The 16,643-nt window shown below is 45.5% G+C and overlaps 2 non-coding genes across 2 annotated transcripts; both read left to right on the top strand.

Moving 5' to 3' along the window:
* The first annotated feature begins 12,999 nt into the window (after nt 1-12,999).
* On the top strand, nt 13,000-14,921 carry LOC130450558 (small subunit ribosomal RNA). Its single transcript, XR_008910592.1, has one exon. It is a non-coding gene; the product is annotated as a small subunit ribosomal RNA (ribosomal RNA).
* Nucleotides 14,922-16,088: 1,167 nt separating this feature from the next.
* LOC130450555 (5.8S ribosomal RNA) lies at nt 16,089-16,244 on the top strand. Its single transcript, XR_008910589.1, has one exon. It is a non-coding gene; the product is annotated as a 5.8S ribosomal RNA (ribosomal RNA).
* The last annotated feature ends 399 nt before the right edge of the window (nt 16,245-16,643 follow it).

The raw sequence follows: 16,643 nt of genomic DNA, 5'->3' as shown, positions 1-16,643 counted from the left end.
GAAGAAAAACTAAACACGGTTTTATAGACACTAGCGCCACCTGCCGGCAAGAAGACAAACTAAACACGGTTTTATAGACACTAGCGCCCTCTGCCGGCCTGAAGCCACGCTTAACACGGTTTTATACACACTAGCGCCACCTGCCGGCCAGAAGACAAACTAAACACGGTTTTATAGACACTAGCGCCCTCTGCCAGCCAGACGCCAAACTTGACACGAATTTACAGACACTAGCGCCCTCTGCCGGCCAGAAGACAAACTAAACACGGTTTTATAGACACTAGCGCCCTCTGCCGGCCAGACTCCAAACTTGACACGAATTTACAGACACTAGCGCCACCTGCCGGCCAGAAGCCACACTTAACACGGTTTTATAGACACTAGCGCCCTCTGCCGGCCAGAAGACAAACTAAACACGGTTTTATAGACACTAGCGCCCTCTGCCGGCCAGGCGCCAAACTTGACACGAATTTACAGACACTAGCGCCACCTGCCGGCCAGAAGCCACACTTAACACGGTTTTATAGACACTAGCGCCCTCTGCCGGCCAGGCGCCAAACTTGACACGAATTTACAGACACTAGCGCCCTCTGCCGGCCAGAAGCCACACTTAACACGGTTTTATAGACACTAGCGCCCTCTGCCGGCCAGACGCCAAACTTGACACGAATTTACAGACACTAGCGCCACCTGCCGGCCAGAAGCCACACTTAACACGGTTTTATAGACACTAGCGCCCTCTGCCGGCCAGAAGACAAACTAAACACGGTTTTATAGACACTAGCGCCCTCTGCCGGCCAGGCGCCAAACTTGACACGAATTTACAGACACTAGCGCCACCTGCCGGCCAGAAGCCACACTTAACACGGTTTTATAGACACTAGCGCCCTCTGCCGGCCAGACGCCAAACTTGACACGAATTTACAGACACTAGCGCCCTCTGCCGGCCAGAAGCCACACTTAACACGGTTTTATAGACACTAGTGCCCTCTACCGGCCAGACGCCAAACTTGACACGAATTTACAGACACTAGCGCCACCTGCCGGCCAGAAGCCACACTTAACACGGTTTTATAGACACTAGCGCCCTCTGCCGGCCAGACGCCAAACTTGACACGGTTTTTTTTTTTCGATGTTATTACTATTTCATACAACTTTTATATGTTACACCTCGACAAGTTCTTATATCCTACCGGCCAGAAGAAAAACTAAACACGGTTTTATAGACACTAGCGCCACCTGCCGGCAAGAAGACAAACTAAACACGGTTTTATAGACACTAGCGCCCTCTGCCGGCCTGAAGCCACGCTTAACACGGTTTTATACACACTAGCGCCACCTGCCGGCCAGAAGACAAACTAAACACGGTTTTATAGACACTAGCGCCCTCTGCCAGCCAGACGCCAAACTTGACACGAATTTACAGACACTAGCGCCCTCTGCCGGCCAGAAGACAAACTAAACACGGTTTTATAGACACTAGCGCCCTCTGCCGGCCAGACGCCAAACTTGACACGAATTTACAGACACTAGCGCCACCTGCCGGCCAGAAGCCACACTTAACACGGTTTTATAGACACTAGCGCCCTCTGCCGGCCAGGCGCCAAACTTGCACGAATTCACAGACACTAGCGCCACCTGCCGGCCAGAAGCCACACTTAACACGGTTTTATAGACACTAGCGCCCTCTGCCGGCCAGAAGACAAACTAAACACGGTTTTATAGACACTAGCGCCACCTGCCGGCCAGAAGCCACACTTAACACGGTTTTATAGACACTAGCGTCCTCTGCCGGCCAGGCGCCAAACTTGACACGGTTTTTTTTTTTCGATGTTATTACTATTTCATACAACTTTTATATGTTACACCTCGACAAGTTCTTATATCCTACCGGCCAGAAGAAAAACTAAACACGGTTTTATAGACACTAGCGCCACCTGCCGGCAAGAAGACAAACTAAACACGGTTTTATAGACACTAGCGCCCTCTGCCGGCCTGAAGCCACGCTTAACACGGTTTTATACACACTAGCGCCACCTGCTGGCCAGAAGACAAACTAAACACGGTTTTATAGACACTAGCGCCCTCTGCCAGCCAGACGCCAAACTTGACACGAATTTACAGACACTAGCGCCCTCTGCCGGCCAGAAGACAAACTAAACACGGTTTTATAGACACTAGCGCCCTCTGCCGGCCAGACGCCAAACTTGACACGAATTTACAGACACTAGCGCCCTCTGCCGGCCAGAAGACAAACTAAACACGGTTTTATAGACACTAGCGCCCTCTGCCGGCCAGGCGCCAAACTTGCACGAATTCACAGACACTAGCGCCACCTGCCGGCCAGAAGCCACACTTAACACGGTTTTATAGACACTAGCGCCCTCTGCCGGCCAGAAGACAAACTAAACACGGTTTTATAGACACTAGCGCCACCTGCCGGCCAGAAGCCACACTTAACACGGTTTTATAGACACTAGCGCCCTCTGCCGGCCAGGCGCCAAACTTGACACGGTTTTTTTTTTTCGATGTTATTACTATTTCATACAACTTTTATATGTTACACCTCGACAAGTTCTTATATCCTACCGGCCAGAAGAAAAACTAAACACGGTTTTATAGACACTAGCGCCACCTGCCGGCAAGAAGACAAACTAAACACGGTTTTATAGACACTAGCGCCCTCTGCCGGCCTGAAGCCACGCTTAACACGGTTTTATACACACTAGCGCCACCTGCCGGCCAGAAGACAAACTAAACACGGTTTTATAGACACTAGCGCCCTCTGCCAGCCAGACGCCAAACTTGACACGAATTTACAGACACTAGCGCCCTCTGCCGGCCAGAAGACAAACTAAACACGGTTTTATAGACACTAGCGCCCTCTGCCGGCCAGACTCCAAACTTGACACGAATTTACAGACACTAGCGCCACCTGCCGGCCAGAAGCCACACTTAACACGGTTTTATAGACACTAGCGCCCTCTGCCGGCCAGAAGACAAACTAAACACGGTTTTATAGACACTAGCGCCCTCTGCCGGCCAGGCGCCAAACTTGACACGAATTTACAGACACTAGCGCCACCTGCCGGCCAGAAGCCACACTTAACACGGTTTTATAGACACTAGCGCCCTCTGCCGGCCAGGCGCCAAACTTGACACGAATTTACAGACACTAGCGCCCTCTGCCGGCCAGAAGCCACACTTAACACGGTTTTATAGACACTAGTGCCCTCTACCGGCCAGACGCCAAACTTGACACGAATTTACAGACACTAGCGCCACCTGCCGGCCAGAAGCCACACTTAACACGGTTTTATAGACACTAGCGCCCTCTGCCGGCCAGGCGCCAAACTTGACACGGTTTTTTTTTTTCGATGTTATTACTATTTCATACAACTTTTATATGTTACACCTCGACAAGTTCTTATATCCTACCGGCCAGAAGAAAAACTAAACACGGTTTTATAGACACTAGCGCCACCTGCCGGCAAGAAGACAAACTAAACACGGTTTTATAGACACTAGCGCCCTCTGCCGGCCTGAAGCCACGCTTAACACGGTTTTATACACACTAGCGCCACCTGCCGGCCAGAAGACAAACTAAACACGGTTTTATAGACACTAGCGCCCTCTGCCAGCCAGACGCCAAACTTGACACGAATTTACAGACACTAGCGCCCTCTGCCGGCCAGAAGACAAACTAAACACGGTTTTATAGACACTAGCGCCCTCTGCCGGCCAGACGCCAAACTTGACACGAATTTACAGACACTAGCGCCACCTGCCGGCCAGAAGCCACACTTAACACGGTTTTATAGACACTAGCGCCCTCTGCCGGCCAGGCGCCAAACTTGCACGAATTCACAGACACTAGCGCCACCTGCCGGCCAGAAGCCACACTTAACACGGTTTTATAGACACTAGCGCCCTCTGCCGGCCAGACGCCAAACTTGACACGAATTTACAGACACTAGCGCCCTCTGCCGGCCAGAAGCCACACTTAACACGGTTTTATAGACACTAGTGCCCTCTGCCGGCCAGACGCCAAACTTGACACGAATTTACAGACACTAGCGCCACCTGCCGGCCAGAAGCCACACTTAACACGGTTTTATAGACACTAGCGCCCTCTGCCGGCCAGGCGCCAAACTTGACACGGTTTTTTTTTTTCGATGTTATTACTATTTCATACAACTTTTATATGTTACACCTCGACAAGTTCTTATATCCTACCGGCCAGAAGAAAAACTAAACACGGTTTTATAGACACTAGCGCCACCTGCCGGCAAGAAGACAAACTAAACACGGTTTTATAGACACTAGCGCCCTCTGCCGGCCTGAAGCCACGCTTAACACGGTTTTATACACACTAGCGCCACCTGCCGGCCAGAAGACAAACTAAACACGGTTTTATAGACACTAGCGCCCTCTGCCAGCCAGACGCCAAACTTGACACGAATTTACAGACACTAGCGCCCTCTGCCGGCCAGAAGACAAACTAAACACGGTTTTATAGACACTAGCGCCCTCTGCCGGCCAGACTCCAAACTTGACACGAATTTACAGACACTAGCGCCACCTGCCGGCCAGAAGCCACACTTAACACGGTTTTATAGACACTAGCGCCCTCTGCCGGCCAGGCGCCAAACTTGCACGAATTCACAGACACTAGCGCCACCTGCCGGCCAGAAGCCACACTTAACACGGTTTTATAGGCACTAGCGCCCTCTGCCGGCCAGAAGACAAACTAAACACGGTTTTATAGACACTAGCGCCACCTGCCGGCCAGAAGCCACACTTAACACGGTTTCATAGACACTAGCGCCCTCTGCCGGCCAGGCGCCAAACTTGACACGAATTTACAGACACTAGCGCCCTCTGCCGGCCAGAAGCCACACTTAACACGGTTTTATAGACACTAGTGCCCTCTACCGGCCAGACGCCAAACTTGACACGAATTTACAGACACTAGCGCCACCTGCCGGCCAGAAGCCACACTTAACACGGTTTTATAGACACTAGCGCCCTCTGCCGGCCAGGCGCCAAACTTGACACGGTTTTTTTTTTTCGATGTTATTACTATTTCATACAACTTTTATATGTTACACCTCGACAAGTTCTTATATCCTACCGGCCAGAAGAAAAACTAAACACGGTTTTATAGACACTAGCGCCACCTGCCGGCAAGAAGACAAACTAAACACGGTTTTATAGACACTAGCGCCCTCTGCCGGCCTGAAGCCACGCTTAACACGGTTTTATACACACTAGCGCCACCTGCCGGCCAGAAGACAAACTAAACACGGTTTTATAGACACTAGCGCCCTCTGCCAGCCAGACGCCAAACTTGACACGAATTTACAGACACTAGCGCCCTCTGCCGGCCAGAAGACAAACTAAACACGGTTTTATAGACACTAGCGCCCTCTGCCGGCCAGACGCCAAACTTGACACGAATTTACAGACACTAGCGCCACCTGCCGGCCAGAAGCCACACTTAACACGGTTTTATAGACACTAGCGCCCTCTGCCGGCCAGGCGCCAAACTTGCACGAATTCACAGACACTAGCGCCACCTGCCGGCCAGAAGCCACACTTAACACGGTTTTATAGACACTAGCGCCCTCTGCCGGCCAGAAGACAAACTAAACACGGTTTTATAGACACTAGCGCCACCTGCCGGCCAGAAGCCACACTTAACACGGTTTTATAGACACTAGCGCCCTCTGCCGGCCAGGCGCCAAACTTGACACGGTTTTTTTTTTCGATGTTATTACTATTTCATACAACTTTTATATGTTACACCTCGACAAGTTCTTATATCCTACCGGCCAGAAGAAAAACTAAACACGGTTTTATAGACACTAGCGCCACCTGCCGGCAAGAAGACAAACTAAACACGGTTTTATAGACACTAGCGCCCTCTGCCGGCCTGAAGCCACGCTTAACACGGTTTTATACACACTAGCGCCACCTGCCGGCCAGAAGACAAACTAAACACGGTTTTATAGACACTAGCGCCCTCTGCCAGCCAGACGCCAAACTTGACACGAATTTACAGACACTAGCGCCCTCTGCCGGCCAGAAGACAAACTAAACACGGTTTTATAGACACTAGCGCCCTCTGCCGGCCAGGCGCCAAACTTGCACGAATTCACAGACACTAGCGCCACCTGCCGGCCAGGCGCCAAACTTGCACGAATTCACAGACACTAGCGCCACCTGCCGGCCAGGCGCCAAACTTGCACGAATTCACAGACACTAGCGCCACCTGCCGGCCAGAAGCCACACTTAACACGGTTTTATAGACTCTAGCGCCCTCTGCCGGCCAGGCGCCAAACTTGCACGAATTCACAGACACTAGCGCCACCTGCCGGCCAGAAGCCACACTTAACACGGTTTTATAGACACTAGCGCCCTCTGCCGGCCAGAAGACAAACTAAACACGGTTTTATAGACACTAGCGCCCTCTGCCGGCCAGGCGCCAAACTTGACACGAATTTACAGACACTAGCGCCACCTGCCGGCCAGAAGCCACACTTAACACGGTTTTATAGACACTAGCGCCCTCTGCCGGCCAGACGCCAAACTTGACACGAATTTACAGACACTAGCGCCCTCTGCCGGCCAGAAGCCACACTTAACACGGTTTTATAGACACTAGTGCCCTCTACCGGCCAGACGCCAAACTTGACACGAATTTACAGACACTAGCGCCACCTGCCGGCCAGAAGCCACACTTAACACGGTTTTATAGACACTAGCGCCCTCTGCCGGCCAGACGCCAAACTTGACACGGTTTTTTTTTTTCGATGTTATTACTATTTCATACAACTTTTATATGTTACACCTCGACAAGTTCTTATATCCTACCGGCCAGAAGAAAAACTAAACACGGTTTTATAGACACTAGCGCCACCTGCCGGCAAGAAGACAAACTAAACACGGTTTTATAGACACTAGCGCCCTCTGCCGGCCTGAAGCCACGCTTAACACGGTTTTATACACACTAGCGCCACCTGCCGGCCAGAAGACAAACTAAACACGGTTTTATAGACACTAGCGCCCTCTGCCAGCCAGACGCCAAACTTGACACGAATTTACAGACACTAGCGCCCTCTGCCGGCCAGAAGACAAACTAAACACGGTTTTATAGACACTAGCGCCCTCTGCCGGCCAGACGCCAAACTTGACACGAATTTACAGACACTAGCGCCACCTGCCGGCCAGAAGCCACACTTAACACGGTTTTATAGACACTAGCGCCCTCTGCCGGCCAGGCGCCAAACTTGCACGAATTCACAGACACTAGCGCCACCTGCCGGCCAGAAGCCACACTTAACACGGTTTTATAGACACTAGCGCCCTCTGCCGGCCAGAAGACAAACTAAACACGGTTTTATAGACACTAGCGCCACCTGCCGGCCAGAAGCCACACTTAACACGGTTTTATAGACACTAGCGCCCTCTGCCGGCCAGGCGCCAAACTTGACACGGTTTTTTTTTTTCGATGTTATTACTATTTCATACAACTTTTATATGTTACACCTCGACAAGTTCTTATATCCTACCGGCCAGAAGAAAAACTAAACACGGTTTTATAGACACTAGCGCCACCTGCCGGCAAGAAGACAAACTAAACACGGTTTTATAGACACTAGCGCCCTCTGCCGGCCTGAAGCCACGCTTAACACGGTTTTATACACACTAGCGCCACCTGCCGGCCAGAAGACAAACTAAACACGGTTTTATAGACACTAGCGCCCTCTGCCAGCCAGACGCCAAACTTGACACGAATTTACAGACACTAGCGCCCTCTGCCGGCCAGAAGACAAACTAAACACGGTTTTATAGACACTAGCGCCCTCTGCCGGCCAGACGCCAAACTTGACACGAATTTACAGACACTAGCGCCACCTGCCGGCCAGAAGCCACACTTAACACGGTTTTATAGACACTAGCGCCCTCTGCCGGCCAGGCGCCAAACTTGCACGAATTCACAGACACTAGCGCCACCTGCCGGCCAGAAGCCACACTTAACACGGTTTTATAGACACTAGCGCCCTCTGCCGGCCAGAAGACAAACTAAACACGGTTTTATAGACACTAGCGCCCTCTGCCGGCCAGGCGCCAAACTTGACACGAATTTACAGACACTAGCGCCACCTGCCGGCCAGAAGCCACACTTAACACGGTTTTATAGACACTAGCGCCCTCTGCCGGCCAGACGCCAAACTTGACACGAATTTACAGACACTAGCGCCCTCTACCGGCCAGAAGCCACACTTAACACGGTTTTATAGACACTAGTGCCCTCTACCGGCCAGACGCCAAACTTGACACGAATTTACAGACACTAGCGCCCTCTGCCAGCCAGACGCCAAACTTGACACGAATTTACAGACACTTGCGCCCTCTGCCGGCCAGAAGACAAACTAAACACGGTTTTATAGACACTAGCGCCCTCTGCCGGCCAGACGCCAAACTTGACACGAATTTACAGACACTAGCGCCACCTGCCGGCCAGAAGCCACACTTAACACGGTTTTATAGACACTAGCGCCCTCTGCCGGCCAGGCGCCAAACTTGCACGAATTCACAGACACTAGCGCCACCTGCCGGCCAGAAGCCACACTTAACACGGTTTTATAGACACTAGCGCCCTCTGCCGGCCAGAAGACAAACTAAACACGGTTTTATAGACACTAGCGCCCTCTGCCAGCCAGACGCCAAACTTGACACGAATTTACAGACACTAGCGCCCTCTGCCGGCCAGAAGACAAACTAAACACGGTTTTATAGACACTAGCGCCCTCTGCCAGCCAGACGCCAAACTTGACACGAATTTACAGACACTAGCGCCCTCTGCCGGCCAGAAGACAAACTAAACACGGTTTTATAGACACTAGCGCCCTCTGCCGGCCAGGCGCCAAACTTGACACGAATTTACAGACACTAGCGCCCTCTACCGGCCAGAAGCCACACTTAACACGGTTTTATAGACACTAGTGCCCTCTACCGGCCAGACGCCAAACTTGACACGAATTTACAGACACTAGCGCCCTCTGCCAGCCAGACGCCAAACTTGACACGAATTTACAGACACTTGCGCCCTCTGCCGGCCAGAAGACAAACTAAACACGGTTTTATAGACACTAGCGCCCTCTGCCGGCCAGACGCCAAACTTGACACGAATTTACAGACACTAGCGCCACCTGCCGGCCAGAAGCCACACTTAACACGGTTTTATAGACACTAGCGCCCTCTGCCGGCCAGGCGCCAAACTTGCACGAATTCACAGACACTAGCGCCACCTGCCGGCCAGAAGCCACACTTAACACGGTTTTATAGACACTAGCGCCCTCTGCCGGCCAGAAGACAAACTAAACACGGTTTTATAGACACTAGCGCCCTCTGCCAGCCAGACGCCAAACTTGACACGAATTTACAGACACTAGCGCCCTCTGCCGGCCAGAAGACAAACTAAACACGGTTTTATAGACACTAGCGCCCTCTGCCAGCCAGACGCCAAACTTGACACGAATTTACAGACACTAGCGCCCTCTGCCGGCCAGAAGACAAACTAAACACGGTTTTATAGACACTAGCGCCCTCTGCCGGCCAGGCGCCAAACTTGACACGGTTTTTTTTTTCGATGTTATTACTATTTCATACAACTTTTATATGTTACACCTCGACAAGTTCTTATATCCTACCGGCCAGAAGAAAAACTAAACACGGTTTTATAGACACTAGCGCCCTCTGCCGGCCAGGCGCCAAACTTGACACGAATTTACAGACACTAGCGCCACCTGCCGGCCAGAAGCCACACTTAACACGGTTTTATAGACACTAGCGCCCTCTGCCGGCCAGGCGCCAAACTTGACACGAATTTACAGACACTAGCGCCACCTGCCGGCCAGAAGCCACACTTAACACGGTTTTATAGACACTAGCGCCCTCTGCCGGCCAGGCGCCAAACTTGCACGAATTCACAGACACTAGCGCCACCTGCCGGCCAGAAGCCACACTTAACACGGTTTTATAGACACTAGCGCCCTCTGCCGGCCAGAAGACAAACTAAACACGGTTTTATAGACACTAGCGCCCTCTGCCAGCCAGACGCCAAACTTGACACGAATTTACAGACACTAGCGCCCTCTGCCGGCCAGAAGACAAACTAAACACGGTTTTATAGACACTAGCGCCCTCTGCCGGCCAGACGCCAAACTTGACACGAATTTACAGACACTAGCGCCACCTGCCGGCCAGAAGCCACACTTAACACGGTTTTATAGACACTAGCGCCCTCTGCCGGCCAGACGCCAAACTTGACACGAATTTACAGACACTAGCGCCCTCTGCCGGCCTGAAGCCACGCTTAACACTTTTATATAATATACCTCGAACGGCTCCTACATACAAAACATCTCCATTCAATTTTCGCAATTCATCTTTTTCGACAAGTTCTTATATCGAGCGGAATATAATTTCATACTACTTGTTTTTCATTATTATCACTAATTTAATACAACTTTTATATAATACATCTCGGACGTTCATACATCGAGCGGCGATCTAATTTCATAATACTTTTTTCCGTTATTGTTAATATTTTCATAGCACTTTTATATAATATACCTCGAACGGCTCCTACATACAAAACATCTCCATTCAACTTTCACAATTCATCTTTTTCGACAAGTTCATATATTTAGGGAAAATCTCATTTCATAATACTTGTTTTTCATAATTATTACTATTTTCATACAACTTTTATATAATATATCTCGTACGTTCGTTCATCGAGCGGCGATCTAATTTCATAATACATTTTTTCCGTTATTGTCAATATTTTCCATAACACTTTTATATAATATACCTCGAACGGTTCCTACATACAAAACATCTCCATTCAACTTTTACAATTCATCTTTTTCGACAAGTTCATATATTTAGGGAAAATCTCATTTCATAATACTTGTTTTTCATAATTATTACTATTTTCATACAACTTTTATATAATACATCTCGTACGTTCGTTCATCGAGCGGCGATCTAATTTCATAATACATTTTTTCCGTTATTGTTAATATTTTCCATAACACTTTTATATAATATACCTCGAACGGTTCCTACATACAAAACATCTCCATTCAACTTTCACAATTCATCTTTTTCGACAAGTTCATATATTTAGGGAAAATCTCATTTCATAATACTTGTTTTTCATAATTATTACTATTTTCATACAACTTTTATATAATACATCTCGTACGTTCGTTCATCGAGCGGCGATCTAATTTCATAATACATTTTTTCCGTTATTGTCAATATTTTCCATAACACTTTTATATAATATACCTCGAACGGTTCCTACATACAAAACATCTCCATTCAACTTTCACAATTCATCTTTTTCGACAAGTTCATATATTTAGGGAAAATCTCATTTCATAATACTTGTTTTTCATAATTATTACTATTTTCATACAACTTTTATATAATACATCTCGTACGTTCGTTCATCGAGCGGCGATCTAATTTCATAATACATTTTTTCCGTTATTGTTAATATTTTCCATAACACTTTTATATAATATACCTCGAACGGTTCCTACATACAAAACATCTCCATTCAACTTTCACAATTCATCTTTTTCGACAAGTTCATATATTTAGGGAAAATCTCATTTCATAATACTTGTTTTTCATAATTATTACTTTTTTCATACAACTTTTATATAATACATCTCGTACGTTCGTTCATCGAGCGGCGATCTAATTTCATAATACATTTTTTCCGTTATTGTCAATATTTTCAATAACACTTTTATATAATATACCTCGAACGGCTCCTACACACAAAACGTCTCCATTCAACTTTCACAATTCATCTTTTTCGACAAGTTCATATATTTAGGGAAAATCTCATTTCATAATACTTGTTTTTCATTATTATCACTATTTTCATACAACTTTTATATAATACATCTCGTACGTTCGTACATCGAGCGGCAATCTAATTTCATAATACTTTTTTTCCGTTATTGTTAATATTTTCCATAACACTTTTACGTCTCGGACGGTATGAAGTTTCATAATACTTCTTTTTAATATTCATAATACATCTTTTATATATTTTCACTATACATCTTTATTAATGTTAATGTAGAAAGCGTACCGTTGTACAGCGCACATATATGTGTGGTGTATCGAAGTTGACGTCTCGTTAAATTTTAATGAACTCGTTATAATTTACGTAAAGACGTTGTATCGGTCATTCCACATTATAGTGGATTATATAGTTTTCTGAAAGGGTCCCCGTTCTCCTCCAATATATTATCGTATATTGCTAGCGGTTCCCTTTTTAGATATTATATCAATTTATCCACAAATTAAATATATATTGCGAGATCGCGAATTTAGCTAGCGTTTTACCGCGAGCGATTCATATGCGATCGTCTATAAAAATATATATAATAATATAACATTTATATTATTACACAACATTGCGATAACTCTCATTATTCCGAGCGAGAATAAAAATTTCGTTCATTATTATCTAATTGTAAACCATGTCGCTTACAATCTAGCGAAGGGTAGAGATAATGTCGAAATTCTATTCCGGTCGACGTAATTATATCTTATTTAAAATATCATTTCGATTAAATTTTAGATAAATTTATAGTCGATTCGGTGAAAATTTTATGAAATATAAGAAAAATATATTATAATATATAAAGCGTGGCGCCGAAAATTATATATTTTCAATAATAAGCGCAGCAAACACCACGCAAACGAAAAAGTAAATAACAATGTGTTTATTATATACGAGAATATAGATGAATATAAAATATTATGTGTATAAATATAAAATATATGTAATATGAAAAAACGTCATCATAATTCTCATCCTCACATTATGTGGTGGATATTGTTATTAAAACTTTTTCGATAATAGTTTTATTATATATAAAATACACAAATAGTAGTTCCCTGGTTGATCCTGCCAGTAGTCATATGCTTGTCTCAAAGATTAAGCCATGCATGTCTCAGTACAAGCCAAATTAAGGTGAAACCGCGAAAGGCTCATTAAATCAGTTATGGTTCCTTAGATCGTACCCACATTTACTTGGATAACTGTGGTAATTCTAGAGCTAATACATGCAAACAGAGTTCCGACCGGAGACGGAAGGAGCGCTTTTATTAGATCAAAACCAATCGGTGGCGGGCTTGCTCGTCATCGTACAATTTGGTGACTCTGAATAACTTTTCGCTGATCGCACGGTCTCGCACCGGCGACGCATCTTTCAAATGTCTGCCTTATCAACTGTCGATGGTAGGTTCTGCGCCTACCATGGTTGTAACGGGTAACGGGGAATCAGGGTTCGATTCCGGAGAGGGAGCCTGAGAAACGGCTACCACATCCAAGGAAGGCAGCAGGCGCGCAAATTACCCACTCCCGGCACGGGGAGGTAGTGACGAAAAATAACGATACGGGACTCATCCGAGGCCCCGTAATCGGAATGAGTACACTCTAAACCCTTTAACGAGGATCAATTGGAGGGCAAGTCTGGTGCCAGCAGCCGCGGTAATTCCAGCTCCAATAGCGTATATTAAAGTTGTTGCGGTTAAAAAGCTCGTAGTCGAATCTGTGTCCCACGCCGCTGGTTCATCGTACGCGGTGTCAACTGGCGTGTCGTGGGACGTCCTGCCGGTGGGCTTAGCTCGCAAGGGCGGCCCAACTCAATCCCGCCGCGGTGCTCTTGACTGAGTGTCGAGGTGGGCCGGCACGTTTACTTTGAACAAATTAGAGTGCTTAAAGCAGGCCAAAATTTTGCCTGAATACTGTGTGCATGGAATAATGGAATAGGACCTCGGTTCTATTTTGTTGGTTTTCGGAACCCCGAGGTAATGATTAATAGGAACGGATGGGGGCATTCGTATTGCGACGTTAGAGGTGAAATTCTTGGATCGTCGCAAGACGGACAGAAGCGAAAGCATTTGCCAAAAACGCTTTCATTGATCAAGAACGAAAGTTAGAGGTTCGAAGGCGATCAGATACCGCCCTAGTTCTAACCATAAACGATGCCAGCTAGCGATCCGCCGACGTTCCTCCGATGACTCGGCGGGCAGCTTCCGGGAAACCAAAGCTTTTGGGTTCCGGGGGAAGTATGGTTGCAAAGCTGAAACTTAAAGGAATTGACGGAAGGGCACCACCAGGAGTGGAGCCTGCGGCTTAATTTGACTCAACACGGGAAACCTCACCAGGCCCGGACACCGGAAGGATTGACAGATTGAGAGCTCTTTCTTGATTCGGTGGGTGGTGGTGCATGGCCGTTCTTAGTTGGTGGAGCGATTTGTCTGGTTAATTCCGATAACGAACGAGACTCTAGCCTGCTAACTAGGCGTATTTCGACATCCCAAAGGCCCGTCGGTATTGAGTTTCGGCTCTTGCCGTTCGCGGTTTTTACTGTCGGCGTACAAATAATTCTTCTTAGAGGGACAGGCGGCTTCTAGCCGCACGAGATTGAGCAATAACAGGTCTGTGATGCCCTTAGATGTTCTGGGCCGCACGCGCGCTACACTGAAGGAATCAGCGTGTCCTCCCTGGCCGAGCGGCCCGGGTAACCCGCTGAACCTCCTTCGTGCTAGGGATTGGGGCTTGCAATTGTTCCCCATGAACGAGGAATTCCCAGTAAGCGCGAGTCATAAGCTCGCGTTGATTACGTCCCTGCCCTTTGTACACACCGCCCGTCGCTACTACCGATTGAATGATTTAGTGAGGTCTTCGGACTGAGCGCGGTGGCGTTTCGGCGTCGCCGATGCTTCGGAAAGATGACCAAACTTGATCATTTAGAGGAAGTAAAAGTCGTAACAAGGTTTCCGTAGGTGAACCTGCGGAAGGATCATTACAGAGTATTTGTTCGTTTTTAAACAAAAAATAAAAAAACGAAATCAAGTCTGTATTATTATATTATATATAATTGTGAAAGAAATTTTTCTTTTCTACAAAATAATCGAACTCTTCAAAAGAAAATTTATATATGATATAAATATATGATGTATATATATTGAAATTTTTTTTTTTTTTTTTTATAAAATTCGAACAAGTTTCGAATAATATTTAAAAAAAAAAAAGATAAATATATTTCATACGTCTATAAAATATATATCTACATATATAAATTTACAGTAAAAATAACGAAAAATTTTTATCATAGATTAGTAGAAGGAGTCGACGACGACGACGACGACGAACGACGATGACGACACAATAGTAGTAACAATATATTTTTATTATTATATATATATATATATTAACGATTGACAGAACGATCATTAACAAAATTTCTTGTTAACTAAAAACGTTCTAATATAAAGAATCGTTATTATAATAAACGAAAAATATATAGATTATTGAAACGTCGTCTGTTGTTGTTGTTGTTGTTGTTGTTGTCGTCGTGTGTGTCTGTCTTCTGTATTTTTATGGAGAAATTTTATTTCGTTTTTTTATTATTACATAAGTTTTTTATCGATCGAAGGTAATACAAAAAAATTTCGACAATATTATATGTGATGATGATTATGTGAGATGATAAGACATTTTCTTCATCCGGGTACCTAAACGAAACTTTTAAGCACGTGTCGATTCTTTCGATATGTATAAAAATTCGTTTTAGAAATAATATTTCACGTATTATTTCGAAGGTGTTCGAAGATTTACGCCCGACCGTGTCGAAATTTGTATAAAACTTTCAAGATTAAAAAACTTGTAATAATTAAGAGGAATATATCGTGCGAGATATCTGTCTATGCGCGCCTCGTTTGTAATAAAACATGTGCAGCGGTTAAAATTTATCGGATATTTTTAAGTACGATATTATAATTTCTCTAAAATTTATATATAATTACCATTTAATAAATAATATATATATATATATATATATATATATATATTATATAAATGTCGTTAGATAATTCTATACGCGTATAAAATATTATAATATTATTATTAATTTAATAATCAAATATTAAAAATACGACGAATAGAATATGAGAAAACGACATAATAAAATGATTACCCTGAACGGTGAATCACTTGGCTCGTGGGTCGATGAAGAACGCAGCTAATTGCGCGTCAACTTGTGAACTGCAGGACACATGAACATCGACATTTCGAACGCACATTGCGGTCCTCGGATACTCGTTCCCGGACCACTCCTGACTGAGGGTCGTATCAATTTAAAAGACTGCTTAGAATTTAAAATTTTTCAATTTATTATAGAAAAATAAATGACTAAGCGTGTTGGATGTGTGAGACACAATAACGCACACTAAAAGAAAACACACGCACATACTATAAACTTGTGCGTATTTTTTTTTTGTGCGGCATCCTAAAATGCGAAAAGCAGCGTAAATTTTTTATAGAAAAAATTTGCGCAATTTTTGAACACAACGACGCTATTACTACCATAAATTGATCGTGTGTATTTTTATATGAAATACATAAAATTTGTTTGGTAGAGTTATATTTACGTATATATAGTCGATAAATAAGTGTATATATTATATATATTTAAAATGATAACGCGGTCGTCGTGTCCGAGAGAAATAATAAAGTTTCGAAGACTGGA

This window comes from Diorhabda sublineata, chromosome 11, assembly GCF_026230105.1.
Source record: "Diorhabda sublineata isolate icDioSubl1.1 chromosome 11, icDioSubl1.1, whole genome shotgun sequence".
Lineage (NCBI taxonomy): Eukaryota > Metazoa > Arthropoda > Insecta > Coleoptera > Chrysomelidae > Diorhabda > Diorhabda sublineata.
The sequence above is the reverse complement of the archived record's forward strand: the minus strand, read 5'-3'. Positions and strand labels throughout refer to the sequence as shown.